Below are 13,635 nucleotides of genomic sequence, written 5' to 3' on the forward strand. Positions count from 1 at the left end.
TAAGGGTGAACCTCCAATCTGTATTGGATCTGCAATGTACACCAACAAGAGGCACAAGAATGCACGTGTGAATTCTGGTCTTTTGCAAGCATAGATTCTGCCCCACTTTGTATAAAAGTATTACATAAAAACAATGTTCTTGTGAAGTTAAATCATGACCTTTCAGCGCACAAAGATGTGATTCCTCAAACTTTTTTAAAGTGTTCCTTATTTACTGAGTCAAGAAGAGTATATTAAACTTACAGGTACTTGCAATTTCTATTAAGGTATTGGATAAAAAGAGATTCTGTATGGTTTAAGATTATATGTTAAGCTTTTGAACATGCAAAGAAGATGCAATGTTAAAAATCTACTTTTCATGCTAATTGTGAGGCTTATAGAGTCATTTGGATTTACTAAGTCCATTTGCATGTCTGATAGTAGGATCATTTACTAGTATGATTACTACTGGCAGCACCACTCACTGTTTTTCTGCTGATTCCAGCCCTCTTCCATGGTAATCCCTGGTCCTGTCATGGAAAACTAGCCTTCTCCCAAACAGAATAATAGCTTCTCACCTCTCATAAAATGCATAATGTCTATTCTGTTTGGTGATTAGCTGAAAATTGTAAAATATGCATTTTTAAAATTATGTTTAATGAGAGGAAATAACCATAAATGTGTTGCTTCTGTTTGTAAGCCACCTTATACTCTGAGGGCTATACCTGTGCATGAGGTTGTAGAAAAGGTTCATAGCCCCATAGGATTTAAAATTAGCTTCCAGACACTTGCAAGCAGTGAAGTGCTAATTTAAAGCCTTTTGATGTGGCACAATTCATTTCAATACATGGAGGCGAGCACAGAAAGAGAAAGCGCCAACCCCCTTGGAAGGGATGGCGCTCCAGCACCAACAACGCCTTCATTGTTCTCCTGCCCAGAGAGGCTGGAAGCAGCAGTGACCCCAAAGCAGTCCCTTTGGAAAAGGAAAACTGCTTTGCAATAATAATTATTCCTTGAGTTCAAAAGACTAAGCCTTCCCCCAAAAGAAATAAAATGATTACAAATTCACACAACAGCTGGTTGAAGTTGAATGAAGATGTCAATTACGCAGATAAGGAAGAAAGAAATGGTGCCTTAAAATGCTTCAAAGGAACAGCTATGTATAAATGCGTTCGGGTTTTGTAAAAATAGATCTACAGTGCTATGATTGGCCCAATTAATGTTTCTCTTTTGTATACCATTCCTTCCTTAAATGCTTTCAGTTACTTGAATAACCACAGATTTGTCTGAATGCATAAACCCTCCTGTTACCTTTTCAAAGTGTCTGAAAGCTTGATCTAAAACAGTACTTGATCCTCTCTATCTTTCTCAGCCAAATCAGTTGTTGTTCACAGACTGGTCAGTGGGTTGTGCTTACTTTACGAACAGCAAGAATAGGTTCATCCACCATCTTCCCTGCAAAGAAGGGACAACTTATTCTGTTATATAGTAGACCTTCCCTCCTGCAGTTGAAGGGATGATCCGTGTTCCATTTCATGGGTACAGAACTTGGCTGGAAAACTCAGGATACAACTGAAACTTGGAACTGAAGGATAGATTTCTGACTGCAATAATAATAATAATAATAATAATAATAAAAAGTACAGCAAAAGGCTGTTGTTTTTCATTCCCCATATAAGACTCCGTGATCCTTTGATCAATGACTACCACGAATGTGCCAAGGGTATATTTGCAGTAAGAATTAAAATTGGTCTTGTGTTTTTTACTGCTGCTCACACCTCTGAGTGTGGCAAAGTTACTATGCAGAATCCAATGAATCATCAGTGTTTATACACTCAGGATAAAGCTGTGCATGAGAAAAGGGAAAAGTAACTTTTGAGGCTATTTAGACAAACTGTTCCACATATTAACGCTCCTTCCTTTATCTGGGTGGGCTTTGTCTGTCACAGAATGGGGTTAATAGCAGGCTCCCTCTAAGACCATGCAGTCATTCAAGGGTGAGCAATTTTGTATTAGGAAATATCCAAGTGTAAAGCTCAGGGAAACGTGAATGGTATATGATATCCAGAAGAAACCGAATTCTCAGTGCTGCTATGAGGATGGCTTTTTTTTTTTGGAAGAGCACTGGCTTTGTGTGGTCTCACATCTTGAGCTCAGGTAAAGAGAAGGTCTGCAGGGCTGCGCATTGAATAAATACATGGACTAACTGTAGGTTTCTTTGCAGCCTTGATTTCTCAAATAAGAAACCAACTTGAAAATCATGCACTCTGTTACCAGCTGGCAAAGGGGAAATGATTCTGTTATCTAATGCAATGCAGTTGTTATATTGTATCCTGTCAAGTCACCATTTTTCATTTGTTCTCAATGCATTTTCACATACAAATGATATTGCCTATGAAATCCCTTTCTAGAGGGGATCTATTTACCTTCTGTTGGCTACGTATGTATTTTATTGACTTGGGCATTTGCTTTTACAAGTGTGTTGCTGGTAAAGTGCCTTTTAGACTCTTTTGCCTCTTTTTGACTACTATACTTCTTCATAAAAAAAAGTAATTCCTAAAAAGGATGACTCTGCAGTTACAAGTATGTACAAGAAAGAACTTTCATCCAACTTTCATCCAACTTCAGTATAGATATGGCAAAAAAGAAGATCCGAGGTTAAAGCTCAGGAACTTTGGGCGTCGTCATCTCTCCAGGACTCACCAACCCAACTGTTACCACTGCCCTTGGTCATCCGAAATTGCTCATATTTTCCCTGGTGCACAAGGTTTTGGTGTTACCACAGAATTGCTAATAAGCAGATTCTCAGTGCTTAAAAGGCACAGATGTAGGATGAAGCAGCAGAGCTGGCTCCCTTCTCTGAGTTCAGGCCTGTGGTGCATAACATATCTGTGAAGCACTGAGTTTGTGAGGTCAATAGCAAACATGTAATCTTCCATATGGTTATGTCTTCACAGCACTAATATCTGGATTTCCTCCCCCTGCCACCCCACCCCACTCCCAAATGCACTATGAATACTACGTGCTTTTCTGGGCTGCTACCTATCTTCACCCCTCAAGGCTTCAACCATCACTGTCATTGTCATCACTCAACAGTCAATATCTTTTTTTGGATGATGTTTTTCTGCTCCCTGCCAAGAAAATAACTTTTTGAATTTCATTCATTCTGTCATTGGTCTTGTGCAGTATTTGCTGCTGAAATAAACTGTAGACTAAAAAACTGTGAAGGAGATTCAAATGTCATATCCAAAAAACCATGTTACATGTTAAGTAAAATAGGTGCTTTTTTTCATTTTTCACCTCCTTCTTTTGTACACTTCTTATAAGAATGCTAAATATCATCCTTATAAGGTTGCTAAATATCACAAGTACTATGTGCTCAAGCTTTGCTAGCATAGCATGACTTAGCTTGGAAATTCCTACAACATTTCTGAAATATTACCTGCACTGATACTCAGACAAATTTGCACTTGGATGGTCTTCAACTGATGTAGAAAATAAGGTCAGTGTGAATGGCAGAGCTGAGTGTATGGAAAATAAAGTCATCTGGGAAATTAAGAGAATAGACTTCCCTTTCTTATTTGTTACCTGCTGGAAATATTATTAAAATACCTGAATTAGAATATCTGACTCTATTGAGTGCTGTTATCTTAAGAAAACTAACACTTTGACCCACAGTAGATAGGGTTGATGGAATAGTTATTCTTGATTGTGTTCATGCTATTATTTGTGTACACACAATAGCATTTTTCTTTTTGTGTGCATGGCACATTCCTAAACTGTAATTGCTAGGCTTTCCAAGTTTCTCTAGCTGCCAAATCCCCCACTGTGACTCTAGCAGTGTTTTGCATTAGCTGTACTGAACAGTAAATATTATAAAGAAAATAATCATCAGTAAGTATTCTGCTAATGCATTTAAACTACTAACCCCCTGAAATTATTTTTAACCACTTGTATATGGCCCTAGATTTCAAAGCTGTTTACAAAAGAGATCAATTTATCTTTTGTTGTTGTAGACATTACTCTTAGTCCACCATGCATTGCAAACTGTGATAGCCTTTTTATCTTCTTGTACTCTTTCAGCAATATTTTAAATGTTAATATCTATCTTTTGGTATTTGTTTAGGACATTGAATATTGAAACTGCATATACAACATTTAAACCTCAAAAATACAACACAAAAGAGAAAAAATGCTTCCTGTTGAATAAAATAAGAACAACAGAAATCTGTTGACATACTCACCACTGAAAGAATATGCTGCATAAAAGGAAGTTCAGCAAAATGAATGGGCACCAGTGCTTGACAAACTCCCAGATTTTAAAATTAAATTCTAACATAATTTTCTTTAGAAAGAACGGAGAGATAAAACTAAAGTTATTCTTCCTGTGGTTAGGAACACTGCACTTCTTCCATGCCCTTAAAACTTCTAAAATCCCATTTGAAAAATGAATATTTCTTGTAACACTTTTATAAAAAAAAACCAAGACTGTATGTACAGCATTAGTTTATTGGACTGTTTCTATTTTTAATTTATTTAGGAATGAGTTCTAAATGCTCAAATAAATTACAATTTCATGAATCATTGTCCAGAACTTGAAATAAACCTGCCTTAGGTGCAAATAAAGTTTAAGAGAAACTAAAAAAAAACCGACTATCTAAAAAAAAAAGGTATGAAATGTATGATTTCGTCAGAATTCCTACAAAGACTAAGGTGACCTAAGAAAGGTCAGCCGACTACGATACTGAACACCAGAGGCCTCATTACGATCAACTGTTGTGAAACTGAATAATTCTGACTGAGAAATTCATGGTGAGTGTTGGGGATTGTTGAGCTAATCTATATGCGTGTGAGTAATGAAAAGGGCATTGGTTAAGATCAGGCAATGTATTTCTTAGGTTTTGAAGTACGGCCTAAATTTGCTTACGGAAGATGACTTTTTTCCTGTGGTCTTTAAATCAGCTCTTTACAGAGATCAGGAAGTATTCTGTGGATATACCAAATGAGCTTGGAAAAACTATTTTGGATTAGGAAGATTGATTTGGTAATGACAGAACTTGTAAGGGTCAGGGAAGTGTTTTTGGTAATGAAGAGGGGTTTGGGAGTTGGAGAAGAAATACAGATCAGTGAAGGTATACTGAAAGGATGAGAAAAAAAATGAGAAGGATTAGGCCTGCACAATGGGGAGTTCCCTCTGTGGAGCTGTTTTCAACATGCTCAGTAAATGTCCAGTGAAATGCTTATCTGCGGATGCACAGCACTCTCCTTTCAATTACACAGGCTCCACCTTACCAGCTGGCAGCGGGGAACGCACTTGCTGTGGGAGTCTGCAGTTTGGGAAGGGTCTGTACTTCTCATGCTTGAAACGTAAAGTCAGGTTGGAAGAGACAATTTGCTGAGAACAAGAAAGGTGTTCTTACTCACCCCCTAGGCACTGAATGGAAGTTTTAACTCATCTTTTGGACCTTCTTGCAACAAGCAGAGACCATAACGGGATCTTCTATGTCTCTGTTTCTAAAACACTTTTTTTGGGATGCATATTTTGTCCCATAAAAAAAAAATCAAAACAAAAACCAACAAACAAAACCCAAACAAAATGACCTACAACTTTCCTCAGTTGACTGTGGTATAGGAACATGTGGAAGCCAGATATTCCACAGTGCAGAAGGCAGAAAACAAGAAGAGTTGTTTATTTGTTGGACTGTATTTAGAACAACAAATCTTAGTGAATACATAGAGAGGCAGAGTGTCCATGATAGCACATACTTATTTTCCTCAACTGTGAATTTCTTCCTATCTTCTGAAATTACATTTCTTTCCTGCTGGGTTGAAGCAGCAAGGAATGGAACTGAACTTCATCAGCTCAAGTGAGAAATGGTTCACAGTTCAGCTGGGAATTGGCAATCATCAATTTAATACTCTATTTCAAGACATACTAAGTTTAGGAGAGCTACTTGCTCTGTATTTATGTAATGCCTTGCTAGCACTACACTGTTTCAACAAATCAAGCCAGTTAAGTGTTCTCTTTGTAGGCCGAGGATGACAGGTTGCACAAAAGAATATATAATTAATTAGCACATCCAAGCACAGAGAATTGCAGTGGTGGCTCTTTTATGTGAGCTCTGTGTTGAACAAGTGTATCATTTACTTTTAATGAAATGTTGTGCTGCCTCACGTAAGTGGAGTGCCAAGTGACTGTAGGCAAAGCGTATGGTAAAAACGATGTGCTTTGTCAGCTCAAACTCTCTTTTAAAACAATGTCGCATCTTTAATTTATTACCACTTTTCTGCCTTCTGGGAAAGCTCCTGTGAATGGGGGTGTCAGTTTCCAGGCTGGGTTCCTACCGCCCTGGACGTCGCAAAGGAGTTTGCTTTATAAGGTGAACTCAGGCACTGCTGTGAAAGCCTCAAGGTCCTTCTTCATCTGCTTGGGGGTCAAAAAAGTGTTAGGATAAGCTTTCCCCTGCCATTTGTGTCTCAGATCCCCTCGTGTTACATGATGTATCACATCTTGGGGAGATCCTCTTCTGAGACTTTTGCCCATTTGTGCCAGCTAAAGCACCACTGTTTTCTGCCATCTGCATAGGATTTAGGCTTGATTAATCATTCTGTCAATCACTTTTCTGGAATGAACGCCACGGTGGCAGCGAGACTTTACATTCTAATATCTGCTGATAAAATGTTTGGGGAAAAAAAAGGCAAGGTTACATTTAAAGATTATAGCAGAGCCTGAATAAAAAATTAAGCTTCTGAAACACATTAAAAATATTTGTGGTTTGCAAAGTAGCAAGAAAAAGACAGAACTGCCATTTAAGAAAACATTTATAATGCAACTGGATGACTCTGTGACAGATTAGACATTTTCATCCTGGAAGAAAACAGCACTAGCTGGCCAGAATTAAGTAAAGATGAGGAAATCTTTTCCATATACTTAAGTGTTACGCTTTGTGTGAAGTTCAAGTGTTAACTCAGATATGATTTAAGGTGGCTCTGACTTCATGCAAGTATGTGACAACTAACAGAGGAACTTTTAGAATTCTGAGGTTAAAGTGATATGAAAATCTGGAAAATCACATACCAGATTTTTTTTTTTTTTTTTTTTTGCAATACCTACAGCTAAACTAAAAACTACTTTTTGTTTTGAAAAAAAAAAAAAGCAGATTTTCAAATTTTAGTGCAAATTTTGATTGCTTGGCTCAAAAGCTGAAATTCAGTTGACTGCATAAATTTCTTTCTGATGTAGGGAGCTTTTCAAAACTTGGAACAATACATCAAAATAATGAAAGCAGCTAAATTATCTTATGGTATTAACTGGCTAAGGCTGCCTTTTGCCATTAAGCTCAGAGGGGCAGTGGTGCGTGTGTGTGCAAACACCAGCAATGTCAGACTGTGTAACTGAGTGAAGCTGTGATAAGCTGTTCCTGGAGAAGGCAAAGTCAGAAATGTCATTCTGGAGTACTGGAATATGATGCCTCTACTTGATATTCTGGCTTGTGATCTAAAATGACAATCACAAATAAGTTAGAGTCTTTCATGGTTAGTTTTCATGTCAAACACCACACAAGGTAGACTGGTTAATTCTTGCATTCATATGTGTAGGAGAGTATCTAGGTATAAAGTTGGGAGAGCTTTACTGTGGATGTTCTCCCTGCACACCCGACACAACCCCCATTTTCCCTCTGTGCATAAGCAGTGCCCTTTACGCTCTGTTCCACTTTTTATATGTTCATCTTTCACCAAAAGTCAGATACCTTGCAATTTGAGTACAATTCTCACATTGAAGGTACAGTTGGTTTCTGGGAAACACAAAGATATTCTTGCAGTTTCACAGCCGTGCCAGCAAATTCAGGGACAGTGGGACTTTTCCACTGCTACAGGACACTCACTAAGCTTGAATGTACCTTTTTAATTGCATCATCAATAAAAGGTCTGGAGAAGTCTTTATAAGGGATAGTGTTGATAGGAAAATTTCTGTTTGGCCCATTGGAGAGGAAAAGCATATAAGTGGATGCACCATATGCCTCCCCTTTAGCAGACTGTGAAGAACTACTAAAGCAAATCCCTGACTTCATGTTTATTCTGTAAGAAAATGTTGAAGAGATTTTATGGGGGAGTCTAGGAATCTGTATAGAACTTCTCTCAAAATTAAAATAAGAGGTAGGAAGTTTACACAAGCCCATAAGCACCAGTAAGCACCTGAGAGGGATTTTGGAAGTCTGAAATGGACATACAAAATAACTTTTTCCTCACATGCAGCAAATTCCTAGAAAAGCCTTGTGGACACTAAAGTGCATTGTGAACTTCACGAAGTAGAGACATCTCTGCGGTAAATTCCCTGGGAATCCAGGAAAGCATTTTCCTAGTTTTGGCTGGGATAGAGTTAATTTTCTTAGTAGCTGGTACGGTGCCGTGCCTTGGATTTAGTACGAGTATAATGTTGATAACACACCGATGGTTTAGTTGTTGCTAAGCAGTGCTTACCCTAAGGCCAGGGCTTGCCCGTTTCCCATGCTGTGCCAGTGAGGAGGGGCACAAGAAGCCAGGAGGGAGCAGAGCCAGGACAGCCGACCCGAACTAGCCAAAGGGATAATCCATACCATAGAACAGCATTTGCAGTATATAAACTGGGGGGGGTGGGGGGGTGGGGTGACCAGGACTTGCCAATCACTGCCTAGGGACTGGCTGGCTATCCATCAGTGGGTAGCGAGCAACTTTATTGTGCATCACTTGTTTCTCTCAGGTTTTATTCCTATAAATGATGGGAGCAGAGGGGCATGAGTGAGTGGCTGCATAGTACATAGCTTCTGGCTGGGGTTAAACCACAACAAGCATCTTCAAGGATATTAAGGACTGGCCTGTGTCGAAGTCAGCAACAGTGACTGACTTCATGGGAGCAGAACTGCCCCATACTTGACACACTGAAGAGTGCTAGGAAAAATTGTGTCAATTCCTCAGACAGTATATATATGATCACTTAATAAAAGTACTCCTGTAATTCAAATAGCAGGTGCTAGCCTATAAAGGTATTAGGACTATATGCAGTTTCCCGTCTGTGTAATAAAAGAGATTTAATACAGCCCTCAGTACTGGCGCACAGGAACCAAAAATGCTGACACCCCCTTGGTGGCAAAAAACCAAGCACACACTTTATATAAAGAAGCTCTTTCCAGCACCCTCACTATATATACACTCTCTATTCTTGTTCATACTCAAGTTACTAGGAAGAATTCTAATAATTTTAGGAAGAAAGGGCCTCAAATATTTTGAAACTACAAACAGAGGCTATAGTTTGGTTATCAAATAGATTAGTCAGGAGATCTGAAAGGGCAGATGTAAACAATTGACATTCTTAGTGAAACTGGAAGCCTTTCCATACTGGGTTGTTTTTGGGGTTGGGTTTGTTTTTGTTTTTGGGGTTTTTTTTTCATGGCTCATTTGAACTCACTGGAATCCCACCCAGTAAAAACCCCAGAAGTTCCATTAATGAGTTTGATATGTGTTAAACATGCAACAGTTTTGAGTGCTGAAGGTATGTAGCACAAGGCTCATCTGTTAGTGTGAATATCTTTGTGTTCCCCCTCCTTGGTGTATGACAGCAATGTTTCCAGTGGTATTGAATTTGCTTTTCGCCAACATGGCTTATAAAGATTTGCAACTGTAACAAATAGTTGCTTTCATAACAAATATTTTGGCATGTGCTCTGCATAATCTGTGAAACACCACAACACAGTGATTTCCCTCAAGTCCACACAGCAGAACAATAAATCAGTTAAAATTTAATACACTATATGCAAAGACTGAAATTTTTTTTTCAGATGTATGCATTAGCCTTAAATCTTAAACCGAACCCAGAGCAAAACTTAACAAAAGTCTTCAGATATGTTAAGCAGTCTTTCTATTGATTTCATTGAGCTTTGTTTTCCAGGCTCTGCTAGCTCTTAAGCCGTGATAATGGTATGGAAGAAACTGATACCTCTGCTGTATGTTTTTGCTGTAAACTGTATTTAAAGGTTTTATTAAATCTGGGTTCTTCTTTTTATTTAAACCTGGTATTTTTTTGTTTGTTTTCCCTTTGAAAAGCATGGGAGGACTTAATGGTTTGTCTGTGATAGTATGTGTAGGATTTTTCATTAGACACCATTACTTCAGCAATATCCAACATTATTTCCTACTTCACAGAGAAGACAGAGGCAAGGATTTCTGCTTTGATTGGTTGACTGACTTGAACTTCTAAAGTTCTGACTTTTCTCTGATCCAAAAAGTGCTGCAGTTACCAGTCTCTTTAGTCCAAAAAATTTTAAAGCCAATTTACTACTGTTTGAACAGTCACATAGAAGTGCCAACTGAGTCAGAGTTACGATTTTGCTAAGAAGAAATACTGGCTAATTCCATTTATTTCAGCATGACTTCTTCTCTCAGACACTAAATCTTGTTCTTGGTATCCCCTGACAGGATCAGGATATATGTGTTCTAAGTGTTTGTGAATGTTCCCATAGCACTAGAAGAGACATACTGCCTACTGCAGAAAGCTGCATGTGGTCCCACATTATCATAGTCTGCTCTTCCTACATTCTCCCACATGCTGAAATGCTTCCCCTGTGGAGCAGGGAGGGTATATTTTTAGAGGTGATCATCTTCTTTCAAGGGGAATGGCCCTCGAGACCACATAGGATTGCTGTTCAGATGCCTAATTGGAAGTGATTTGGCCTTGCTAATTACTTGTTTGGGTTTTGTTTTCAGCTGTCTGCCCACAATGTTCAACAACATCATCAGGACATTGCTTTTGCAGCTCCCTCAAATTCCCTTTTAACTGATGTCTAAACTCCAAACTGTTTTCCTTGCAGGCAGGTCTACAGGGATTTACTTGAATCATGGGAACCAGAACTAGTCAGCAGGCAAGAGGGAAAAGCCCCTCTGTTGGTTCTGTCAGGAAAACTCTGCTCATAATTAAACTTTGCTTAAGATTTATGTATCCAGTGCAGTGGGCTTGACTGAGCTGCTTATCAGTTTAGGGGAACCTCATTATTTCAATTTTCAAGTGAAATCTGTTTCAGAACAGAGGCAACTCAGCAGGACCTTTTATTGAAATATTTGGTCTGCTTAATAACGGGTGGCTACTTGTGAATTATCAGGGTGGAGAAACAGGGCTCATTATCAGGATGAGTAGTCACGTCATCCCAATATTTTTCACATCGGTTCTTTTCAAAAGTCAAATAAGACATGAGCAATAATAGAAAACTTCATGCAAGCTCTGAACTTTCAAGTGAAATACGTATTTTTTCACTTCAGAGCAAGAAACCCTGTTTTTTGTAAAGCAAAAAAAGTATCAGATGTTCTGATGATCTGTTTCCTTTTAATCCATATAAGAACACTAAGACTCCTACCAGCTATACAAACAATAAAAGTAAAGTACCAATTGTTTTACATTTGATATCAACGTATGGAAACTAAAAAATCTATTTCTGGTTACTTGTTAAGGCAAATACAAGCAAAAGATTAGCCAATTTGAAAACACAATCAGATTTGGATTTAAAAAATTGAAAAGTGAACATCACTGAAGCAAATCCCTGGGGTTTCTTAAGAGTCTTGTTAAGGATTTGCAGCCAAATTGAAAGGAATATTGGGATGATTTCCTACCACTAATGGAACTGTGGCACCCCTTAGATACTTGTTAAATCTGATTATTTCTTTTCATCCTCTTGTAACTATGTTATCTAGTCACCAGTCCTTGTACAAAATCAAAAGCAGAATTATTTATATCTAAATATACAGGGTGGTCCTGTGACTCCTATTCTTTCCTAGTTGCACGTTCCTCCAGTCCACTGGAATGGACAGAATTGCTCAGTGCAGTAAGGTGGCGATCACTTCATTTCATGAAGACTCTCTTCCCCTTCACTTAGCTAATTGTTGTTCTTGTCATACTTTAGAATATGAGTTTTATCCTTTATACTTTTTAGAAGGACACGTTTCCTCAGTTTGCCAGTTCTTCACAGACAGGTAACTCCATGTCTTTGCTGCTACCAACTCTTAATATCACAAGTCAGACACCACTTTATAAGTGCTCCAGCTTTTTTTTTTTTTTTTCTTTTTTTAACAGGAATGAAGTGAAGTATAAACATTTCCTGCAAAAGTACATATAATAGAGGGGGTTTTGCCAAGTGGTTTTATTTTCCTCTTTGGCTGTGATTCTCAGAAAATGTTTAAACAGTAATGTAAAAATAAATGAATAGATTTTCTTCTTTACTATTTTCTTTCCCTGCAAGAATATGTGCCTCAGGGACACAAGAGTATAGAACAGATTAATAGGGAAATTTTAGTGGGAGCCCCTTGTTAAATATTGGCAGTACATCACTGTACTGGAGAAAAATGAAAGTTGGTGCCCATGGAGTTATGCCTGATAACTGATTGCAAGACGCCTCCAAGGCTGCAATTTATCTTCAAGAAATGCAATAATTAGATCTGTGTAAGCTTGGGCTGTCTCTGTTCAGTAAAGAGGCAGATATGATTTCATTATTCAATTCCTGTGAGGTCATTAGTGAACCTGGAAATCTATTCAGGCTGTCTGGGTTAACTTGGCTTCCAAGAATGAGAAGGAAGAATAAATCTATTTTGAACAGTGTCAGAGGAGAACTGAAGCCCTGCTGTTTATTTGAACACACTTTGAAAAAAAAAGAGAAACTTCCTTGGTACTGCCATGTCATCATGTATGTCAGCAAAGTGGCTAGCAGAGCACCATGCTGCCTATATGATCGCACTGCATCTCTCTGCCTTCCTAAATCTGAACTCTCCTCCCTGGAAAAATAACTTGCAGAATCTCGCAAGTTCAGTGATATTAACACATACCTCTTAGCTCCTGGGCACCATCAACACCTACACTGGCTAGGTATTTCTAAAGTATAAATGAATAGTTACCCAATGTTTTCCAAATTTCCTTTTTTTTTGTTTTCCATTGCAATAAGAAAATGTAACTTTTACTGAGAAAAACTCTTCCCATGGGGGAAGTGAGGTAAAGACACACTGACTATGGGGGTTTTAAAGTATACATTTACATGTAAAAGGTTATCATCTATCACCATCTTGAAGTGTTAGCTCCTGTTTCATTGAAACAAGGTGTTACATAAGGCTTGAATCATTTCACTGGGCAGGGAAGAGGAAAACCAATAGGTGTATACATGATCTATCCAAACTACTCCTCATTTGAGTGGTGTTGTACATGGGTAGCACCTAACACATTTGCTCAGCCACAGAGCAGCTAAGGAACCGTACAAATACCCAAGAAGTTGTCTTTTTGTATTACACTAATATCAGGCATTTGAGGAGTCTTTTGTTATACCCAGAAATACCTGTTAACACATGATAACATGAGGCAGGAGCATAATTAAGGACTGAAACATCTCAGGGGGAATTAATTATGTACTTACAGGAGCACCTGTATTTCAGGGAAACCCAATGCAGCTCTCCTGATTTCAATTTGAAAATGGCAACGGAGAAACAAGTGTGTTTTCACTGAAAGTGCCAGGAAGGGAAATAGAGGAAGAACCGCAGAATGGGGTCCAAACCAAGCACAGGAAGGTCAGAGCAATGATAATGGAAAAGCAGTTAAAAAAGAAAAAATAGAAAAGGAAAAGCAGGAGCAAAGCACAAGAATCATGTGGG

Source organism: Falco peregrinus, chromosome 2, assembly GCF_023634155.1.
Source record: "Falco peregrinus isolate bFalPer1 chromosome 2, bFalPer1.pri, whole genome shotgun sequence".
Taxonomy (NCBI): domain Eukaryota; kingdom Metazoa; phylum Chordata; class Aves; order Falconiformes; family Falconidae; genus Falco; species Falco peregrinus.